General features: G+C 48.5%; 5 non-coding genes and 2 pseudogenes across 5 annotated transcripts; 6 read left to right on the top strand and 1 right to left on the bottom strand.

Moving 5' to 3' along the window:
• Positions 1–11688: 11688 nt before the first annotated feature.
• trnaf-gaa (transfer RNA phenylalanine (anticodon GAA)) lies at positions 11689–11761 on the top strand. The gene has a single exon. It is a non-coding gene; the product is annotated as a tRNA-Phe (tRNA).
• Positions 11762–11870: 109 nt separating this feature from the next.
• On the top strand, positions 11871–11943 carry trnav-aac (transfer RNA valine (anticodon AAC)). The gene has a single exon. It is a non-coding gene; the product is annotated as a tRNA-Val (tRNA).
• Positions 11944–13330: 1387 nt separating this feature from the next.
• On the bottom strand, positions 13331–13494 carry LOC138243678 (U1 spliceosomal RNA). Its single transcript, XR_011192322.1, has one exon. It is a non-coding gene; the product is annotated as a U1 spliceosomal RNA (small nuclear RNA).
• Positions 13495–16680: 3186 nt separating this feature from the next.
• On the top strand, positions 16681–16789 carry LOC138218897 (5S ribosomal RNA; annotated as a pseudogene).
• A 537-nt stretch (positions 16790–17326) lies between these two features.
• LOC138216349 (5S ribosomal RNA) lies at positions 17327–17445 on the top strand. The gene has a single exon (XR_011180060.1). It is a non-coding gene; the product is annotated as a 5S ribosomal RNA (ribosomal RNA).
• A 537-nt stretch (positions 17446–17982) lies between these two features.
• LOC138219235 (5S ribosomal RNA) lies at positions 17983–18091 on the top strand (annotated as a pseudogene).
• Positions 18092–18628: 537 nt separating this feature from the next.
• LOC138217867 (5S ribosomal RNA) lies at positions 18629–18747 on the top strand. Its single transcript, XR_011181448.1, has one exon. It is a non-coding gene; the product is annotated as a 5S ribosomal RNA (ribosomal RNA).
• The last annotated feature ends 160 nt before the right edge of the window (positions 18748–18907 follow it).

Here is an 18907-nt window from a genome sequence, read left to right as displayed (position 1 = left end):
CTCTGCCCTATCAAAGGAAAATGTTACACAAAAGTTGGAAAGCACACTCTGAACCCATCTGTATATTTGATTCCCGTGATCCGTTCAAAGCTGCTTAGTACTTTGCAAGCAAATCAAATCATTTCAGGGAAGAAACTCAGTTTAATTAACTACTTTTGTATTTTCACTCATTGATTTTGATCTTTGTATTCTCTTCGCATTCTCAGCAATAATATTTCAAAATTACAGTTCGGATTTATTGGAAAACTTCACAAGCATTATGAGATTAGGACTGTACAATTGTTTTTTAATATCTTGGTATATTTACCTTCATTTTAATATAGATATAACCATAAATGTTGTTAAGCATATTGTACTTTTGTCGTACTTTTTAAAACATTTTAGCTGAGGACACACGGCGACTATTATACCTTGTGATACATGCAAGACATCTGTAAACGAAGATGTAATTACAATAAAATTGGCAATTCACAGAAAAACACAATTTGTATAATATTATTCCTCTATATCAATGATCAATTGAAGGATTTGAAGAAACTATCAAAGAAACAGCAGCAATAGCAGATGATTTTGGTTTTGAACCCATCTTTACACCTCAATAATCCATTTGTCCTCGAAAAAAGAAAAGACAGGGATATTTTGAGTCTCATAATTATCCTCTTCTTGATCCAAAAAAAGCGTTTATTGCTTCTGTACTTTTTTGGATTTTCTTACGAAGATCTCACGAAGTATTGCCAGGATCTATATTTAGTGTTCGGTAGCGATAACACTGCTGATATTGATTGAGTAAAAATCTGTGATGTATTGACAGCTTTATCTGAAGCGAGAAATCCTCGAACACCGCTTATGAAGTGTTGGGATTCATACCAAGAAATACCTTTTGTTTTCCCACCCAAAATGCTACTATTGCATTACACATTATGCAAACATTACCAGTTTTAGTAGCTTCTGGGCGCGATTTTCCAAAACTGAAACTAATTACAAATTATTTAAGATGAACCATGTCCAAAAATTGTAAATCAGGACTAATATAATATCAAGTGAAATTACTACAGAAGAAAAGGTTTAACTGAAATATGAATAAGACTATGCAAGCCTACAAAATAGAATAATTCAATTTATATAACTTATTCTTTTCTTATTTGAGAAATGGGCTCACATACCGGAAGACACTAACGTTTCTCTTCGTTAGAATATGTGAATAACAGTTTAACCCCAAATGTCTGTAATTGTGATTCTGTTAAAATTCAAAAAAGCATCTATCAATAGTAAGAAATTATTAAGAAAGGAAGAAATTGTGTTATTTCATAAACTGTAAGACATGAAGACATTTACAGGTTATATCCTTTGCTTTGTCTTTTAACACAAGCGTTCAGGATCCAAGCCCATGTTCGGATGGTTGTGTTTCTCTTGTAATCATCAAATGTCATTGTTTTGTCCGTCAGTTCTTTCTCAAGTTGTACCATGGATATTTTATACCATCAACACTTTTCATGCTCTTTTGCATTTTCCTTCACATACGGAAAAAAACTCAAGGCGTTCTTGTCACTGTGCTACACAGTACAGGACACGCAGTGAGGAATTCGCGCAGCTTTCAGCTCAGTGCGGAATCCAGAGGGAGGACTCGCTCGGTGAATGATCTCTCAGGAAATCCCGGGTGAGGTTTTTCTGCAACAGCCACGACAAGTGTGAAGACGTTCTCTGGATTTCCTGAATGTGACTTTAAATTAGTTCACATTCTTTGGTAGTTAACAGAACTAAATGCTTTGGAGGTACATCTAAAACTGCAGAGAACACTGTAGCACTTCGAGTTTAATTGTGTAAACCTGGCTCTCTATGAACACGAGCAAAGAGTTCTCACTCGACAGAAGACTGCGATGTGAGCACAGTAACATAAAGCACTTGAAGATGCTAGGGATTGAACCTGGGACCTCATACATGTAAGACAAGCACTCTACCACTAAGCTACACCCCCAACATAGAGACCTTTCGAAGATGTGCAGGTGCTCACAGACCACAATCCATCTTTTGCATCTTTTAAGTGCTCTTGATTAAACTATGCATAGAAAAACAGCAGTACTGATGATTTTCATGGACTGATGCACACTTGTTCTGTACAACTCCAGTGATAAAACCTTGTCTGTAAATATTGTAGAACGTAAAAGGGTGAAACAATGCTCCAACCACAGGAATGGTAACAGAAAGGATCATTTTCTTATTTAATACGTCCTTTTGAGATGCCTTGTCAACGCACACAGACGTTAGAGCTGAACAAATATTTTGTACACAAGACGGCAGTGCGATATTAAAATTCCTGTCTTCTTGATGGATTCAGACTGGTAGCCAGAGGACGCCGGGACAACGCCCATTGGACAACTGCTGGAACAGAGGCTGCAACAGAGCTTGTCAGCTGGTTTGGTGTTCGTGCCAGGAGATTCCAAATCCATACACAGTGGATAAGTAAACCCCATGTTCTACATTCCGTCTCGAGAATTCAGTTGTACCTCAAAAAAAGTTGTTATCAATTTAATTCATGAGTAATGTATTTACTTCCGAGTTTAGAGTAACAGTGGGTAATAACACTGATTAGCGATTTGGTAACCGAACGATATATATTGACATATATTCTCTGTTGTGTATCTTTGTGTTTGCATCTCTTCGAGATTATATACCTTGTATATTGATAACCCTCACAGTAAGGTCTGCCGCTCGTATCCAGGCAGACTAGTATATGTTTGGTGCACAATTTATGTTAATAAATGTATCTCGTGTATTGAACCCGTGTGTGTGCGTTGTTAGTTGTTCTGACGATTGATTTTCTAAAAGCCACAATGAACAACCTCGTGATTACTGCTACAATTAATAATTGTCTCAGTAAACCCATCAAACCTCTACACTTGTATAGTATAATTTATTATCTGTACCTGCAAATCCCCAATATTACTGCTGTCTCCTGAGAAACACAAGTGTAGAGTCAAATCATATGAAATAATACAACAAATCTATTCAATTAACACCCAGATGTGACAGAACACTTTTAAGACTTATACCCCTTTAAATAAGTATTTCCTTAATTTCAGTTCTCTTCCCTCCATGGGATACCTGAAAATTCACTATAGCATAATAAAGGCTGTGCATGCATTACCTGTAATACAGCTACTAATAAAGATAACATTAAAGTTGATTATTAAGAAATCACACTTTTATTAATAAAATGTTTTGATAAAAGAAGTCTTAATAGACTAGGTAAATCCCTGTAGTAGTCTAACAACTACAAAAAAAAAACAGAACAACTTCAAAACAAAGAGAAAAAGAACATTAAAAACAAATCTTGGTAACAACAAAAACACAGAAAAGTGAGTGCTTTTTCAAGTCTTCGGTACTCCATCATGCTCCTCTCATTTCAGTAGACCTCTCTCATATATTTGTGTATAGGTCTGCTGGAGGTCCATTGCTGATGGTAATTTAAGTAGGGAGCTGTGTCAGCATGTGTGGACTGCATAGGAACAAGTAAAATTTTATTCCATGCAGAAAAGAGAAGCAAACAACGTTTGAGCTTTGGAGCCTTCTTCAGGTCTGACAAGGAACAAACCTTTACTTGTTCCTTTGATGTTAATTTAGACCTGATCTCCAGCAAATACTTAACAGGACCTAAACTGGTCAGTTAGTTTAAATAGTTGAAGATATAGGCCACACTGCTCCAGGTGAGGCTTGAACTCAATCTCAGCATGAGTTCGATTGCACCACTGGAGCTGCAGAAGTCTTTTTTTACACAGACTAATGCAATTGCAATTAGTCACGAAACAAACGAGAACTGCAGCTGTACACTTGAGACAGGACGCTACTGTATTATTTTTGTTTAACACTCCAGTCGAACAAGCCGACATGTCACTATTGCTAAATCGTTACAAAAGACGCCAACTAATGACCAGTTTTATTTTTAACAGAACTTTACTGAAAGTTAAACTTATAAAACTACCTGAGCAAATAAATACAACAATTATTGTTCCTCTGACCTTCTCAGTATTTCTTTTTTTAAATTAATACATTTATTTATCCATGGTGTGCCTTGTGCTTACTTTTCAGAACTCTCTCTCCTATGTTAGTAGGAGCTTACATTTCAAATTAAGTTCTTTAATCAGTTCCAATATCTTCCTTTCAAAGTAGGGAAGAGCAAGCTGGCATGTTGTTTTGCCTGTGGTTATTCTTTATGACTATATCTTCTGACACCTGTGCACAATCCTACAACATTACAAGAGAAGCACTATAACAGGAGTCATAAAAATGCAAGAAGCCACTTTGAACAATCTTTCGGAATTGTAAAACAACTAACGCTTTGCTTGGCTGTCATTTGGTTTGTATACCAGTCCATCAAGAGGCAGCACCATCATCATCAGGTCATGTGCAGTCCTACACAACCTTGCGATTGACTGGGATGAGCTACCTTTTCCATCTCCATGGCATGCAGCACACTCTGGCTGTTTCAACACAGTCATTATTGGACCACAGTGCACTGTCTCTTCTGTCCTGTGGCTATCATAATCACTTTTAAGAAGCCAAGTTTTTTTTCTTTAACATGTGCTTGGGTGCCACCCATTTCCTTATTATCCCTGCTTTCCAGCGGCTGACCCTACCTGTGTAAATAATGTCCTAGTAGTTCTAGTGCCCTGTGTAGTCTTATAAGTGTATAGCGTGTTGTTAAGTAATTACCACCCTAAAGATGTGTACGTGTTCTGTCAGTCTCCTCATGTGCATGTATATCCTGTGTTTGGTTTTGTGGTTGTTAAAGAATAAAGCTATTGCTTGGTTTGTTAATCGCGTCTCCACTGGTCCTTTGTTCTGAGAAGAACCTCTAAATGCTACATTGGTGTCAGAAGCGGGCAGGATGGACAAATCTTGGCAGACATTAGCTGATTCTGTCAAGTGCTGTCTGACTCTAAAAGAGACAGAACCCATCGGCAGCGCACATAGGGAGCCTGAGCAACTCCTGGGTGTGACAGGTGGCCACAGCCCTTACCAGGGCTATCCAGTAGTGGTCCTGCCGGTAGAATTGGGGCGACTGCCCGCTACTCCCGCCCAGTGGATGCCCCAAAGAGAAGATACCCTCCCTGCTGGAGCTGACCAGCGATTCCCACACCCATCAGTGCGGGTGCAACCCGGTCGCTACGACGGGGAAGCGCCTTGGGAAACCTACAAGGCGCAGTTCCAGCTCGCGACCTGGACGAATGGCTGGTGCCGGGCAGAGATGGAAGGAGTGGCCTGCCAGGTGCTCCTGGACGTCCCGGAGGAGGACAGAGGCGAATACACGGCGCTGGCGGCGGCTCTCCAGCTGCGTTTCGGTGTGGAGGAGGCGCCGGACTTGATGCGGGAGAGGCTGGCCCTGCGGCGGCGCCGACCAGGAGAGCGACTGGGCCCGGTTGCCGCTGATGTCGCGTTCCTCGCCCGCCGAGGATACCCAACTTTTCCCCGGGAGGCGCAGGGGGAGATGGCTCTCCAGGCCTTTCTCAAGGCCCTCTCACCCGAGGAGCTGCGGCACCAAGTGCATCGCTGGAGCAGGCCTTGGCTGAGGCCGTGTTCAGGGTGGCTGGAAGCGCCAGCAGACACTGCTGGCTGACCGAGGCGGCGACGGAGGAGTCCAGCGAGGGGGAAGAGGAGCCAGACCTTGCAGCGACCCCTGCGGAACAGCCCCACACGCTGCTTTGCGACCGCTGCAGGAAGAGGGAACTCTGAGCCCGGTTCTGCCGGGCACCCGAACCTCGCACTCCTCGATCGGCGTCGGGAAACGGGAACGGGGCGACTCAGCGTGTGGAAGGCCGCCACTCGAACACCTCACCCCCCGCTCCGGAGAGCGCTATTAAGACCGGCGCCCCTCACGTCACCGTGGGGCGAGTCGGCTGTAGCCGGGGCCTGTACCTCCACTGCCGAATCGAGGACCAACCCTGCCTGGCCCTACTCGACGCCGGTTCATCGGTAACCTTACTCCGGCCGGGCGTCCTCCCCGACACCGAGGGCACCAACCCCCCAGGATGGGAGGCCTCCGGCCTGCGGCTAAGGACCGTGACGGGACAGCTCGCCGCAGTCCGGGGGAAACGGGTGCTTGCCTTCCGTCTAGGTGCAGCGACGGTGTGCCACCCCTGCTACCTTGCACCCATCCAGGAGGACTGCATTCTGGGGCTGGACATACTGCAGCGAGTGGGGGCCAGTTTGGACTTGAGCCGGCAGGAGTTGGTGTGGCAGGGGGAGCAACTTCACCTGGTGGAGGGCAGGCCCGGCGAAGGCCGAGGGACGCGGGCTTGCCGGAGCTGGGAGAAAAAGAGGCAGTGGCGGCGGCGGCGGCGGCAGTCGCCGGGGCAGACCAGGCCTGTGAGCCGGGGAGCGAGCGTGCTGGATCCTGCTCCCGAGTCAGCCGGGGGGCCAGACAAGGCGGCGGCGGCGGGAGCCGAGCGTTGCATGGAAGCGAGGCGCGCCGTTGAGGATCTACCAGCAGAGCTGCGAGGGCCTCGATCAGGACCAGCGGCAGCGGCTCCAGGCGCTACTCGCCCAGAACGAGGATCTCTTTGCGGCGATAGATGAGGACTGCACCCGCACTGCCCTGGTCCAACACGAGATCAACACCGGCGACGCTCGGCCCATCCGCATCCCACCGGGACGCATGGTTCACGCCAAGCGGACCGCCGCCGAGGAAAAGATCCGGGAGATGGCCGCAGCGGGGGTGATTGAGCCCTCCGCGAGCCCGTGGTCGGCGCCAGCTGTACTGGTAAAAAAAAAAGACGGCTCGTGGAGGTTCTGCGTCAACTACCGCAAGCTGAACGAGGTCACCCGGAAAGATTCCTACCCCCTGCCGAGGATAGATGACGCCCTAGACTACATCACCGGGTCGACCTGGTTCAGCTCCCTGGACCTCCGCTGCGGCTACTGGCAGGTACCGCTTGCTCCCGATGCTCGCCCGAAGACAGCCTTTTCTATCGGCCAGGGCCTCTGGCAGTTTACTGTCATTCCTTTTGGCCTGTGCAATGCCCCGGCGACGTTCGAGAGGCTGATGGAGAGGGTGCTGGCATCTGTCCCGCGGAACCAGTGTGTGCTGTATCTGGACGATCTGCTGGTTCATGCCCGGGGCTTCGACCAGGCCTTGACGAACCTCCAGGCGGTGCTGGACTGCATCCGCCGTGCTGGCCTGAGGCTCAACCCCTCACCGACAAGGGCCGCCGTTTCGACTGGGACTCGGGCTGTGAGACTGCCTTCGGCCGGTTGCGTGAAGCTCTGGTGGGGGCCCCCGTGCTGGCCTACCCCGACCCGCGGTTGCCATATGTTCTCGATACCGACGCGAGTGACTCGGGGGTGGGCGTGGTGTTGGCGCAGGAGGGGCCGGATGGGGAGCGCGTAGTGGCCTACTATAGTCGGGCTTTGACTAGGGCTGAACGGAACTACTGCGTGACCCGTCGCGAGCTGCTGGCGGTGATGGCGGTGGTCCACCACTTCAGGCCGTACCTGTTCGGGACCCGGTTCCGGCTGAGGACCGACCATGCGTCCCTCACCTGGCTGCTCCACTAAAAGGAGCCGGAGGGGCAGATGGCGCGATGGATAGAGATCCTGCAGGAGTACGACTTCACTGTCGTGCACCGTGCGGGGTCTCGCCATCTCAATGCCGACGCTCTCTCGCGGCGCCCCTGCGAGGCCGCGGACTGCCATCACTGCGCCCGGAGGGAGCAGCGTGAGGTGGCTGTCCGCACCGTGGCGGGGGTGGGCACCGCGGCCACGGCCCGGGAGGGGCCGCTGGGGGTGGGCCTGCCAGACCTGGCGCAGCGTCAGGCAGCTGATCCTGACGTGGGGCCGGTGCTCCGCTGGAGGGCAGCTGGAGTGCGGCCTACGCGAGAGGAGCTCGCCCCGCACCCAAAGTCCGTCAAGGCCCTCTGCGCCCTGTGGGAGGCCTTGGAGGTAAAGGATGGGGTGCTGCACCGGGGGTGGTGGGTACCCTCCAGTGGTGAGGTACGGTGGCAGCTGGTGGTGCCTCGGTCGCTCCGCGGGGCGGTGCACGGCCAGCCGGGCATGGGGCACTTCGGCGGTAAGAAAACCCTGCAGCGTCTCCGAGGCCATTTTTATTGGGGTCTTTGCCACTGGGACGTGCAGAGGTACTGCCAAACGTGTGCGGTGTGCGTGGCGCAGAAGGGTCCCCCCGAGCACTCTCGGGCCCCCCTCCAACAACACCAGGTGGGGGCTCCTATGGAGCGGGTGGGGGTGGACGTTTTGGGCCCGTTTCCGCGCACCGAGGCTGGGAACCGCTACGTCTTGGTGGCCATGGATTATTTTACGAAGTGGCCGGAGGCCTACGCCCTCCCGGACCAGAGTGCCCCCACGGTGGCCGATGCACTGCTGGAGGGGATATTTGCCAGGCTGGGGGTGCCGGAGGAGTTACACAGTGACCAGGGGCGTAACTTCGAGGTCTTCGCCAGAGTGTGCCAGCGCCTGGGGATCACTAAGACGCGGACCACACCGCTGCATCCCCAGAGCGACGGGTTGGTGGAGCGGTTTAATCGGACGCTCGCCACCCAGCTGGCCACCCTGGTGTCCCGGCACCAACGGGACTGGGACTGCCACCTCCCCCTTGCGCTCTGGGCGTATCGGACCGCGGTCCAGGAATCCACCGGGTGCACCCCGGCCTCGCTCATGCTGGGCCGGGAAATGCGAACACCGGTGGACCTGGTCTTCGGCCCGCCGCCCGGAGACGGGTCGGCACCGCCGGCTGGACCGGACTACGAGTGGGACCTGCGGCAGCGGATGCAGCAGGTGCACAGCTTTGCACGGACCCACCTGACACAGGCGGGGGTCCGGCAGAAGCGGCACTACGACCTGCGCTGCAGGGGGCCTGCCTTCCAGCCCGGGGACTCGGTTTGGGTGTACAACCCGCGCCGCTGCAAAGGCCTCAGCCCTAAGCTGGCGCCGTCATGGGAGGGTCCCGCTGAGGTACTCGGGGTGGTGGGTGAAGTCTGCTACCGTGTCCAGTTGCGAACACGGGGGAGAGTGGTGGTCCTGCACCGAGACCGCCTGGCCCCCTACCGGGCCCGGGAGGAGGAGCCGTGTGGGGAGGCTCTACAGGAGCAGCCGGTGCTGGAGCCGGACGATAGTGGGGCGTCCGTGGGTTGCCAGCCGTCACTGCGGCGCAGGGTTCCACAGCAGTTAGCCCAGTACGAGTACAGCCTGAGGGGGGTGTTCGACGTCGGCGAGACGCCAGACGCCAGACGCCAGACGCCAGACGCTTCAGGTGGGGGCAGTGTAATGCCCTCGCCTGGTGGTGAGGAGGAAGCGCCCCTAGGCGCTCGTAGTACCGCTGGGCATGCTGGGAGTGGTAGCCGGGGAGAGTCTGAGGGTCAGCACGATGACCAGCGGCTGACCCTACCTGTGTAAATAATGTCCTAGTAGTTCTAGTGCCCTGTGTAGTCTTGTAAAAGTATAGTGTGTTGTTAGGTAATTACCACCCTAACTATGTGTACTTGTTCCCTCAGTCTCCTCATGTGTGTGTATATCCTGTGTTTGGTTTTGTGTTAATGCTTGTTTTTTAATCGCGTCTTCACTCGTCCTTTGTTCTGAAAAGAACCTGCAAATGCTACAGTATTTATTTTATAAACACCAGTATTGACACTTTGATCAGTATATTTATTATTAGTAGCCAGTCTTATAAATTTACAATTTAGATTAAGTCTGGTAACAGTTATACAGTTAATTTAAATCATCAGACCACTAATGGAACTGAGAGCTGGGTGGAAATAAAACCAGGATACACATTTTAACCTCCAGGATCAGGAGTCTGATCCTCCTGGCTTCTTTACTCTGAAGATTTGTGTAAAACTCTTAAAAGCGCTTATTTCAGGGACTCGTGCTTGTCCTCTACTGCTCCACATGGGTACGCTTTGTAACGCAATAATCTGCGATGTAAACTTTTTTTTCTGTTTAATGAATTTTATTCCTAGGTTTGTCGCTCTCCTTCTCCAACTGTGATGATTCGCTTCTCTTCACAGTCCGGTGTGTTTTTTTTGGGGGGGGAGATTTTATATCTGTAAGAAAAGCCCCCCGGGCTCCGGACAGGAGTCTCCTCCAGCTCTGCTTTGTCAGAAAGAGCGCTGTGACGTCACAGACACCAGCCAGAGTGCTGGGATCAGAGAGCGAGACCGCGGGAGATGCGCGGAGGGAACGGAGGAGAATTATTGATCACTTATGTATCGACAACCAATTTATTCAGCTGAAGGACCATAGAATAATCGATTAACTTCACTGATTGGTGAGTACTGATTCTTTTCTTGACCCTGTTTAAATATCTAGAAAACAGTCAATAAAGACTGTATCGATCAATTACCATAGTGCGTTTAGTGTTAATAATGTTCAATCCGAAATTAAACAATGATTATTCATATTATTATTTAGGTAACTCTATCCTAGAGCTAGAAAATTATATTCCAAGTTGATAAATGTATGTAAGTAACAGTTTAAATACATTTTTCCAGTGTTTATAAATCATAAGTATGGTAACCACGGCAACAGCCGGCACGTCACTGTATGTGTCTAGGTGTCTCGCATTCGTCACAGAGAGTGTATGTGACGTCACGGGCAGCAACTAATACTACTACTAGTGTATTCATTTTAACATTAGTGAGAGTACAACTGGTAGTTTTAATGGTAGTGTTCATAACAAAGTGTGAGTATTAATAACAAAGCGCTTGTTTGTTAATCGCGTCTCCACTCGTCCTTTGTTCTGAAAAGAACCTGTAAATGCTACAATATTCTTTACTCAGCAGCTTATTAAAAACAGCTCCTGTGATGTTCAAACCGATTTTTTACACAGAACACTGACACAGCTTTGCGTTCTGAATCTCTTTTTCTCGTGCGTTTATTTAATGTGGCACAATGCACTGGGATAAGGGTATTCTGTTCACAAACCAATAGCATTTAAACCACAGCCCAGGTTCGATCTGTCTCCCAGAATCACCAGGGCGCACACACACACACACAACCGTGCCGTTGAAGTGCTCTGCTTCATTTCTAAGGGCAACTCAACATTCACTCCTACCCCGAGTGCAGAAAAGACAGCGTCCGCAGCAACAACAGCTCAGGTCTCTGCACAGGAGCTAAGCTGCCCCCATCTCCTCTGCTCTGCGGTTCCTGCGGAGTGGATTCCTGCCTGGAGCCGTGTTTGCAGGCAGCGGCTCCCCGCGCCCTGTCTGTGCGTCGTGTCCAAGAGCTCCTGGGAGGAAGAGAGAGGCCTCACACTCGGGGGCTTTTCCACGGTCTGTGTGAGGAGGGGCGGGTGTGTCCAGTAGCTTATCGAGCGGAAGCCTGGGGCAGCGGAGAGTTGTGATCGTGCAGACCTTGAGGTGTCACCTCTTTGTCTGCTTTCCCGCCCCCCCTCCGCCCAAGCTCTGCTCCAAAGTAGCCCGGCAACCCCTCACACCTGCACGTGTCACAACCTAAGGTGTGGTCATGAGACACCCATGGGGTGTCGTTCTGTTCTTGCTAATTGTTTCCTGCCCTTCGCAGGCAGGAGTCCATGCGAGGAAGATGCGCTGGACAGAGCTCAGAGGGCGCACCTGGGTGGCTTTCCTTCAGAGTGACGTTCCTGCAACACTCTCCCGCTACTCTTGGTGCGCTCATGCCGTAACACAGGAAGGCTGGAGCAGGTGGCTGTGGGCTCTGCGCACCGCCAAAATAGCTCAGTTGGGAGAGCGTTAGACTGAAGATCTAAAGGTCCCTGGTTTGATCCCGGGTTTTGGTATTTTGTTTCATCGCGCCCTTTGTTCCTCTCTCCAGCGCACCCTGCCTAAAGTGACGCGTCCCTTTCTCAGCCCGAAATGCAAGCAAGACACCAGCAGCGGTCCCTGCAGGTTTCCATAGTGTAGCGGCTATCACGTTCGCCTAACACGCGAAAGGTCCCCGGTTTGAGACCGGGTGGAAGCAGCCTCGTTTTGCACGCTCCTGTACTTCACAGAGGTCTTGAACGACCGGTCATTTGTTCCCAATGTGTTTCCGGTGCCTTCATGCACTCTTGTACCAAACGCACGTTCCTTCTGTACGTGGAGCCGATCATTTGCAATTGGGCTGTGCCGACAGACCAGGACGAGCTCTGTCGGCTCAAAAGCAGCGCAGGACCTGCAAGAACAACAGAAAGATTAGCATCCAGCGGGGGCCTCTTAGTGAGCCCAAGATCTCATCAAGAATCGGCTCCAGCAACAGGGCTGGGCGCATTGTTCCATTCTCCGACCACTCTCGGTGTAAACAAGTCCCTCCTGGTCTCTGCTTGAAATGCACTTTCCTGCGTTTGCTTTGGTGTAACTGGCTTCCCCTGCATGGGCGAATGTGAAGAAGATCCTTAGTAAGTCATTGAAGAAAACCAAGAAGAGGTCGGAGTGGCCTCTGTCGTTCATCAACGATCCAGTCAGGCAGTACTCCTCCTATTCTGCCAGTATGTGGATTCGAACCGGGGTTGTTGCGGCCACAACACAAATTCTGAGCACTATACGATCACAGCGAGTTACCGAGACATACACAGCCAGTAGGAAAGGATGTACTCTCTTTGTGTGACACTAGTCGGAAAAGTCCTGACGCTGCATTTCAACTGAGCCCTAGTATACATCAACCCTTCGACACTCTGAGTGCCAACTCTCTTGTGTGTTTTCTCCATCAAGCAGGTCATGAAGGCAGCAATTACAGTTTGCTTACATGACGCACGCACAACATGGCTGTATGCTCCCATATGGTCTAGCGGTTACGATACCTGATCTTCACCCAGGTGGCCTGGTTTCAGCTCCTTGTATGAGAACGTGTCAGTTTTGCCTCCTGCTTTCCAAAGATCAGCACCATGTTTTATGCCTCCCCCGAATATCGAAGCTGCCTCTAAATCTGCAAATGAAGATGAGTCAATAAACCACTTGTTTTTCGTATAACTATACATATATTCATTTAATACTGATTTCATTCATTGAGCACGGATACAATAGAGGTACAGCTATTCACTGTTTGACATGTCTGCACTGGTACAGAACCTAGCAATCAGAAAACGGGTGAAACTGTCTTGAGAATTAGCATACAGTACCGAGGCCCCCATGACCAAATAAAGGCTAACCTCGATAATCAGCCTAAATAATGCAGACAACAGCAAAACGACTGACTTTGAAAAGGGAATGAATGTCCGGAAGGAGTAGTGTAACCAGCTTGAAATGCTTCTCCGGACCTCTAACTAAAAGAAACCGGGAACCAGCAGTGGCATCGACTCCTTTCGAACTGGGATCCTATCGCAGCTCATGGTGTCCTAACTCTCCCGTATCTGATATTTGACCAAGCACATCAGGAGAGAGCGCGAACGCAGTCCCCCACTACCAAAATTATGCAGTCGAGATTCCCACATTTGGGGAATTCGCAGGGGTCAGCACAGCCGGAGTGCAATGGCCGAGCCTCGCCCTGGGTGAATCGATTTTTTAAGAACTTTATTTTCTTTTCACAAAAAAATACAGGACATCACAAATTAGAAAGCTTTACATTAATATACATACTTAAAACAGTATATATAATCCCATCTCATTACATTTTGACACGGTACCAGTTATATAGCAACAATTTATTTTTTTCTGGTGCAAATCACATTCTTTACTTAAACATGATAATGTTTTTCACAGTTTCTTGAGATATTGACCTATGCTCTCAATTTCCCACAGATTTTCTGCTTCCTCCCTCCCTTCTCTCCACAGATCTCTGAGGTAATAGTTCTCTCGGGTGATGAACAGGGCCAGGCTACCTGCTGCCTTGACTGGGACCTCGATGCCTTTGAACAGCCCCATGTTCCTCACTCTCCACAGGGCGTCTTTCCCACTGTTCACCACGGCCCAGATCCTGTCAAACATGTCAGGAGGAAGTTTGACAGGAGAGATGCCGTTGTAGCGGCAATGCTTGTTAATAAGACAGAATTAGGCGGTGGTATTCTGTCCTAAATGAGGCCCCATCTCACCCTCCATCTTTGTGGTGCAGCCACAGAGAAAGTATTCATGCAGGTTGATTTAAGATGTTTTCTTTTGATAATGGACAGCTCCCAGATGGGGATGCACTTAGCTTAGCCTGGCTATCATGATCAATGGTCATCCATTGGTGCCTATCTGTCTAGGGAGTGCCGAATGGACATCTGGACTAGATTCCTAAGTGTCAAGAGTAAGTGACTCATATCTCACCTTGACCAACCAATCAGGGACTGGCAGGGCGTGGTAATACCACGTGGGTCTCTAATGCCCGCCAAACTCTCAACCAATCAGCACACATCTATGTCTTGGTCAAAAAGGGAGCGCAAGCTCAGATCGGGGCTCTCCTTGGCCATTTTCGCGCATCCTCAGAGACAATCACGTGACAACTGCTGTTGTCTGCAAAGGGACTTGGACTTTGTTCTAAGCGCGAGGCCGAGGATCCCATACGTACTCAGAATTCTACCAACGTGAATGATCTGCTTGATCAACGGCAGCCTACAGTTGGACCCTCATCGACAACCTGAATAGCTTATTCAGAAGCAGCGCTGGACCAGGAACGAACCAGCTTCTTCCCAGGCAAAAGAGTGACTTGGTGTTCGTGCCGGGAGATTCCAAATCCATACACAGTGGATAAGTAAACCCCATGTTCTACATTGTGTCTCGAGAATTCAATTGTACCTCAACACAAGTTGTTATCAATTTAATTCATGAGTAATGTATTTACTTCCGAGTTTAGAGTAACAGTGGGTAATAACACTGATTAGCGATTTGGTAACCGAACGATATATATTGACATATATTCTCTGTTGTGTATCTCTTTGTGTTGGCATCTCTTCGAGATTATATACCTTGTATATTGATAACCCTCACAGTAAGGTCTGCCGCTCGTATCCAGGCAGACTAGTATATGTTTGGTGCACAATTTATATGAATAAATGTATCTCGTGTATTGAACCCGTGTGTGTGCGTTGTTAGTTGTTCTGACGATTGATTTTCTAAAAGCCACAACGAACAACCTCGTGATTACTGCTACAATTAATAATTGTCTCAGTAAACCCATCAAACCTCTACAACCACGATACACCACCATAAACTATATTAATTTAGGAACATAAACATATAGTGTAAACTGTATATGGCTGGTATTGGTAGTTTAAAGAAAAAATACACACCAGTATTCCACTTTCTTCCTAAACATTTTAAGCATCAAAGTCTTACATGTAGTAAGATTTTACCAGGTTTCGGAAACGTTTTTACATGCTCCTTCTGACCATCTTAACTTTATATACTTTGTGAAAAGTCATAAGATATTCACATTTTCTGTGAATGTGCTCGTTATCGGAGTAAACAAAAGCATACTTTTAGAATTTGATTAATAGGGAATATAATATGGAATCACGTACCTAAAGAAATTAATAACGATATAATTATTTTTATGTACTGTAGCTCAAATAGTAGTATAATACACTTTCTATGGATACATGTGCTTCTACGCAATGCAGAAGCACATCCACAAGTAACATAACCTAGCTAAGAGAGGACATTGGCTAGCCATTATGATAAATACAGTGGAAAAAAGGAATTGGGAAAATAAGACCTGCTGATCTGTTATACATACCAGGAAGAGAACAGAATATGATTTTTTTCTGTTCGAAACGTGTGTTGTCTTTATGAAATTCATGTATTTTAAACGTTTAATTAAGAAGAAAAAAACTTACAGAAAGATACTAAGCTGATCACGAGATAGAAAGATCACCCGTTTTTCGCGAATAAAAAGTGGCTATTAACTGGGTGAACTGTTATTAACTGGAGTCAACTGGGTGAAAACACATAATATGAACATGAAACAAAACAAAAAATAAAAATAAGATACAATCTACAGACATTAAAACCGGTGTCATGGAAATATAACTATCAAGGAAGCCACAAGAGAGAGTTCTCACCTGAGTAAGGTCTTTATTTCAATATTGGGAGCAACCAGAGACTCAATTTGTTACAAGCAGTACAGGGTTTTCATAAGACGTTGCGCTGTAAAAAAGCTCAGCGCTTTGTCCATTCTAAAACTTCCACTTTCCCTAAGAGAAAACAGATTACATCAAAAAGCGAATGAAGAAGCACTAGATATGTTATTCAAAGCTTATCAGTTACTTTCAGCTAATTCTAACGACCCAGACAGCATATATTGTTTTGGTACATTGTCTTCTAAAGTAACCTAAACAGTGTACTTTGTTGACGCACTGTTTTCTAAAATTCTGCACGTACTGTAGCACAGCAATTACATCCTTGAAATATATTATCTAAAAGCCCCAATATATTTCTTTGCAAAGCTCTCTACATTTTAAGAACCAATTTACTTATTAGATTTCCACTTAAAGACTTGTTCGGCTGGCGTTCGGGGAGTCGCGTTTTTCAGAATTGTATTGAGATCGTTTTCCACAGAGCTCAGATGTCAAAGCACAGCAGCAGCTCTCCACAGCGATCCTCTATAGCGCCCTTTCTCCCGCAGCTCCGTCCTCATTGGAAGGAAGCAAGAGTGAAAGGCTGAAGTGAAATAGAGCGGGGACGAAGGCAGTGAAGAGAGAGAACGTGGGAAGAAGAGAAAAACGCAAGGGAAAAAGAGCAGCGTCATAAAAGAGGTGACGGAGCTGTCCTCTCAATAAGAAGGGTGCCAGTGAGCCTTGCTCTCGCTTACAGCCACACCCCCTTGAGCACGCCTGATCTCGGAAGCTAAACAGGGATGGGCCTGGTTAGTACTTGGATGGGAGACCGCCTGGGAATACCAGGTGCTGTAAGCTTTTAAGCGCAGGAGGCGCCCTATCCCCGCTCGCTCGCTCATTCCCCTGTTCACACGTGCAGTGCCGCTTGTCCGTCTGTTTATTTGTCAGCTTTGGCGAGACACGGGTGCTTGTGTATTAGCGTGAGCGTTTTTTATTCTGATCAGGAACAGTTTAACAAGTCCGCAAAGGATCGAGGAAAGGTTTATCGCCAGCTGAAAAGAGACACAGCGCTTCGGCTGTGGAGACTTGTTCGGCTGGCGTTCGGAGAGTCGCGTTTTTCAGAATTGTATTGAGATCGTTTTCAACAGAGCTCAGATGTCAAAGCACAGCAGCAGCTCTCCACAGCGATCCTCTATAGCGCCCTTTCTCCCGCAGCTCCGTCCTCATTGGAAGGAAGCAAGAGTGAAAGGCTGAAGTGAAATAGAGCGGGGACGAAGGCAGTGAAGAGAGAGAACGTGGGAAGAAGAGAAAAACGCAAGGGAAAAATAGCAGCGTCGTAAAAGAGGTGACGGAGCTGTCCTCTCAATAAGAAGGGTGACAGCGAGCCTTGCTCTCGCTTACGGCCACACCCCCTTGAGCACGCCTGATCTCGTCTGATCTCGGAAGCTAAACAGGGATGGGCCTGGTTAGTACTTGGATGGGAGACCGCCTGGGAATACCAGGTGCTGTTAGCTTTTAAGCGCAGGAGGCGCCCTATCCCCGCTCGCTCGCTCATTCCCCTGTTCACACGTGCAGTGCGGCTTGTCCGTCTGTTTATTTGTCAGCTTTGGCGAGACACGGGTGCTTGTGTATTAGCGTGAGCGTTTTTTATTCTGATCAGGAACAGTTTTACAAGTCCGCAAAGGATCGAGGAAAGGTTTATCGCCAGCTGAAAAGAGACACAGCGCTTCGGCTGTGGAGACTTGTTCGGCTGGCGTTCGGAGAGTCGCGTTTTTCAGAATTGTATTGAGATCGTTTTCCACAGAGCTCAGATGTCAAAGCACAGCAGCAGCTCTCCACAGCGATCCTCTATAGCGCCCTTTCTCCCGCAGCTCCGTCTTCATTGGAAGGAAGCAAAAGTGAAAGGCTGAAGTGAAATAGAGCGGGGACGAAGGCAGTGAAGAGAGAGAACGTGGGAAGAAGAGAAAAACGCAAGGGAAAAAAAGCAGCGTCGAAAAAGAGGTGACGGAGCTGTCCTCTCAATAAGAAGGGTGCCAGCGAACCTTGCTCTTGCTTACGGCCACACCCCCTTGAGCACGCCTGATCTCGTCAGCTAAACAGGGATGGGCCTGGTTAGTACTTGGATGGGAGACCGCCTGGGAATACCAGGTGCTGCAAGCTTTTAAGCGCAGGAGGCGCCCTATCCCCGCTCGCTCGCTCATTCCCCTGTTCACACGTGCAGTGCGGCTTGTCCGTCTGTTTATTTGTTAGCTTTGGCGAGACACGGGTGCTTGTGTATTAGCGTGAGCGTTTTTTATTCTGATCAGGAACAGTTTAACAAGTCCGCAAAGAATCGAGGAAAGGTTTATCGCCAGCTGAAAAGAGACACAGCGCTTCGGCTGTGGAGACTTGTTCGGCTGGCGTTCGGAGAGTCGCGTTTCTCAGAATTGTATTGAGATCGTTTTCCACAGAGCTCAGATGTCAAAGCACAGCAGCAGCTCTCCACAGCGATCCTCTATAGCGCCCTTTCTCCCGCAGCTCCGTCCTCATTGGAAGGAAGCAAGAGTGAAAGGCTGAAGTGAAATAGAGCGGGGACGAAGGCAGTGAAGAGAGAGAACGTGGGAAGAAGAGAAAAACGCAAGGGAAAAAAAGCAGCGTCGTAAAAGAGGTGACGGAGCTGTCCTCTCAATAAGAAGGGTGCCAGTGAGCCTTGCTCTCGCTTACAGCCACACCCCCTTGAGCACGCCTGATCTCATCTGATCTCGGAAGCTAAACAGGGATGGGCCTGGTTAGTACTTGGATGGGAGACCGCCTGGGAATACCAGGTGCTGTAAGCTTTTAAGCGCAGGAGGCGCCCTATCCCCGCTCGCTCGCTCATTCCCCTGTTCACACGTGCAGTGCGGCTTGTCCGTCTGTTTATTTGTCAGCTTTGGCGAGACACGGGTGCTTGTGTATTAGCGTGAGCGTTTTTTATTCTGATCAGGAACAGTTTTACAA

Source organism: Lepisosteus oculatus, chromosome 14, assembly GCF_040954835.1.
Source record: "Lepisosteus oculatus isolate fLepOcu1 chromosome 14, fLepOcu1.hap2, whole genome shotgun sequence".
NCBI lineage: Eukaryota > Metazoa > Chordata > Actinopteri > Semionotiformes > Lepisosteidae > Lepisosteus > Lepisosteus oculatus.
This window is presented reverse-complemented; position numbering and strand designations above follow the sequence as displayed.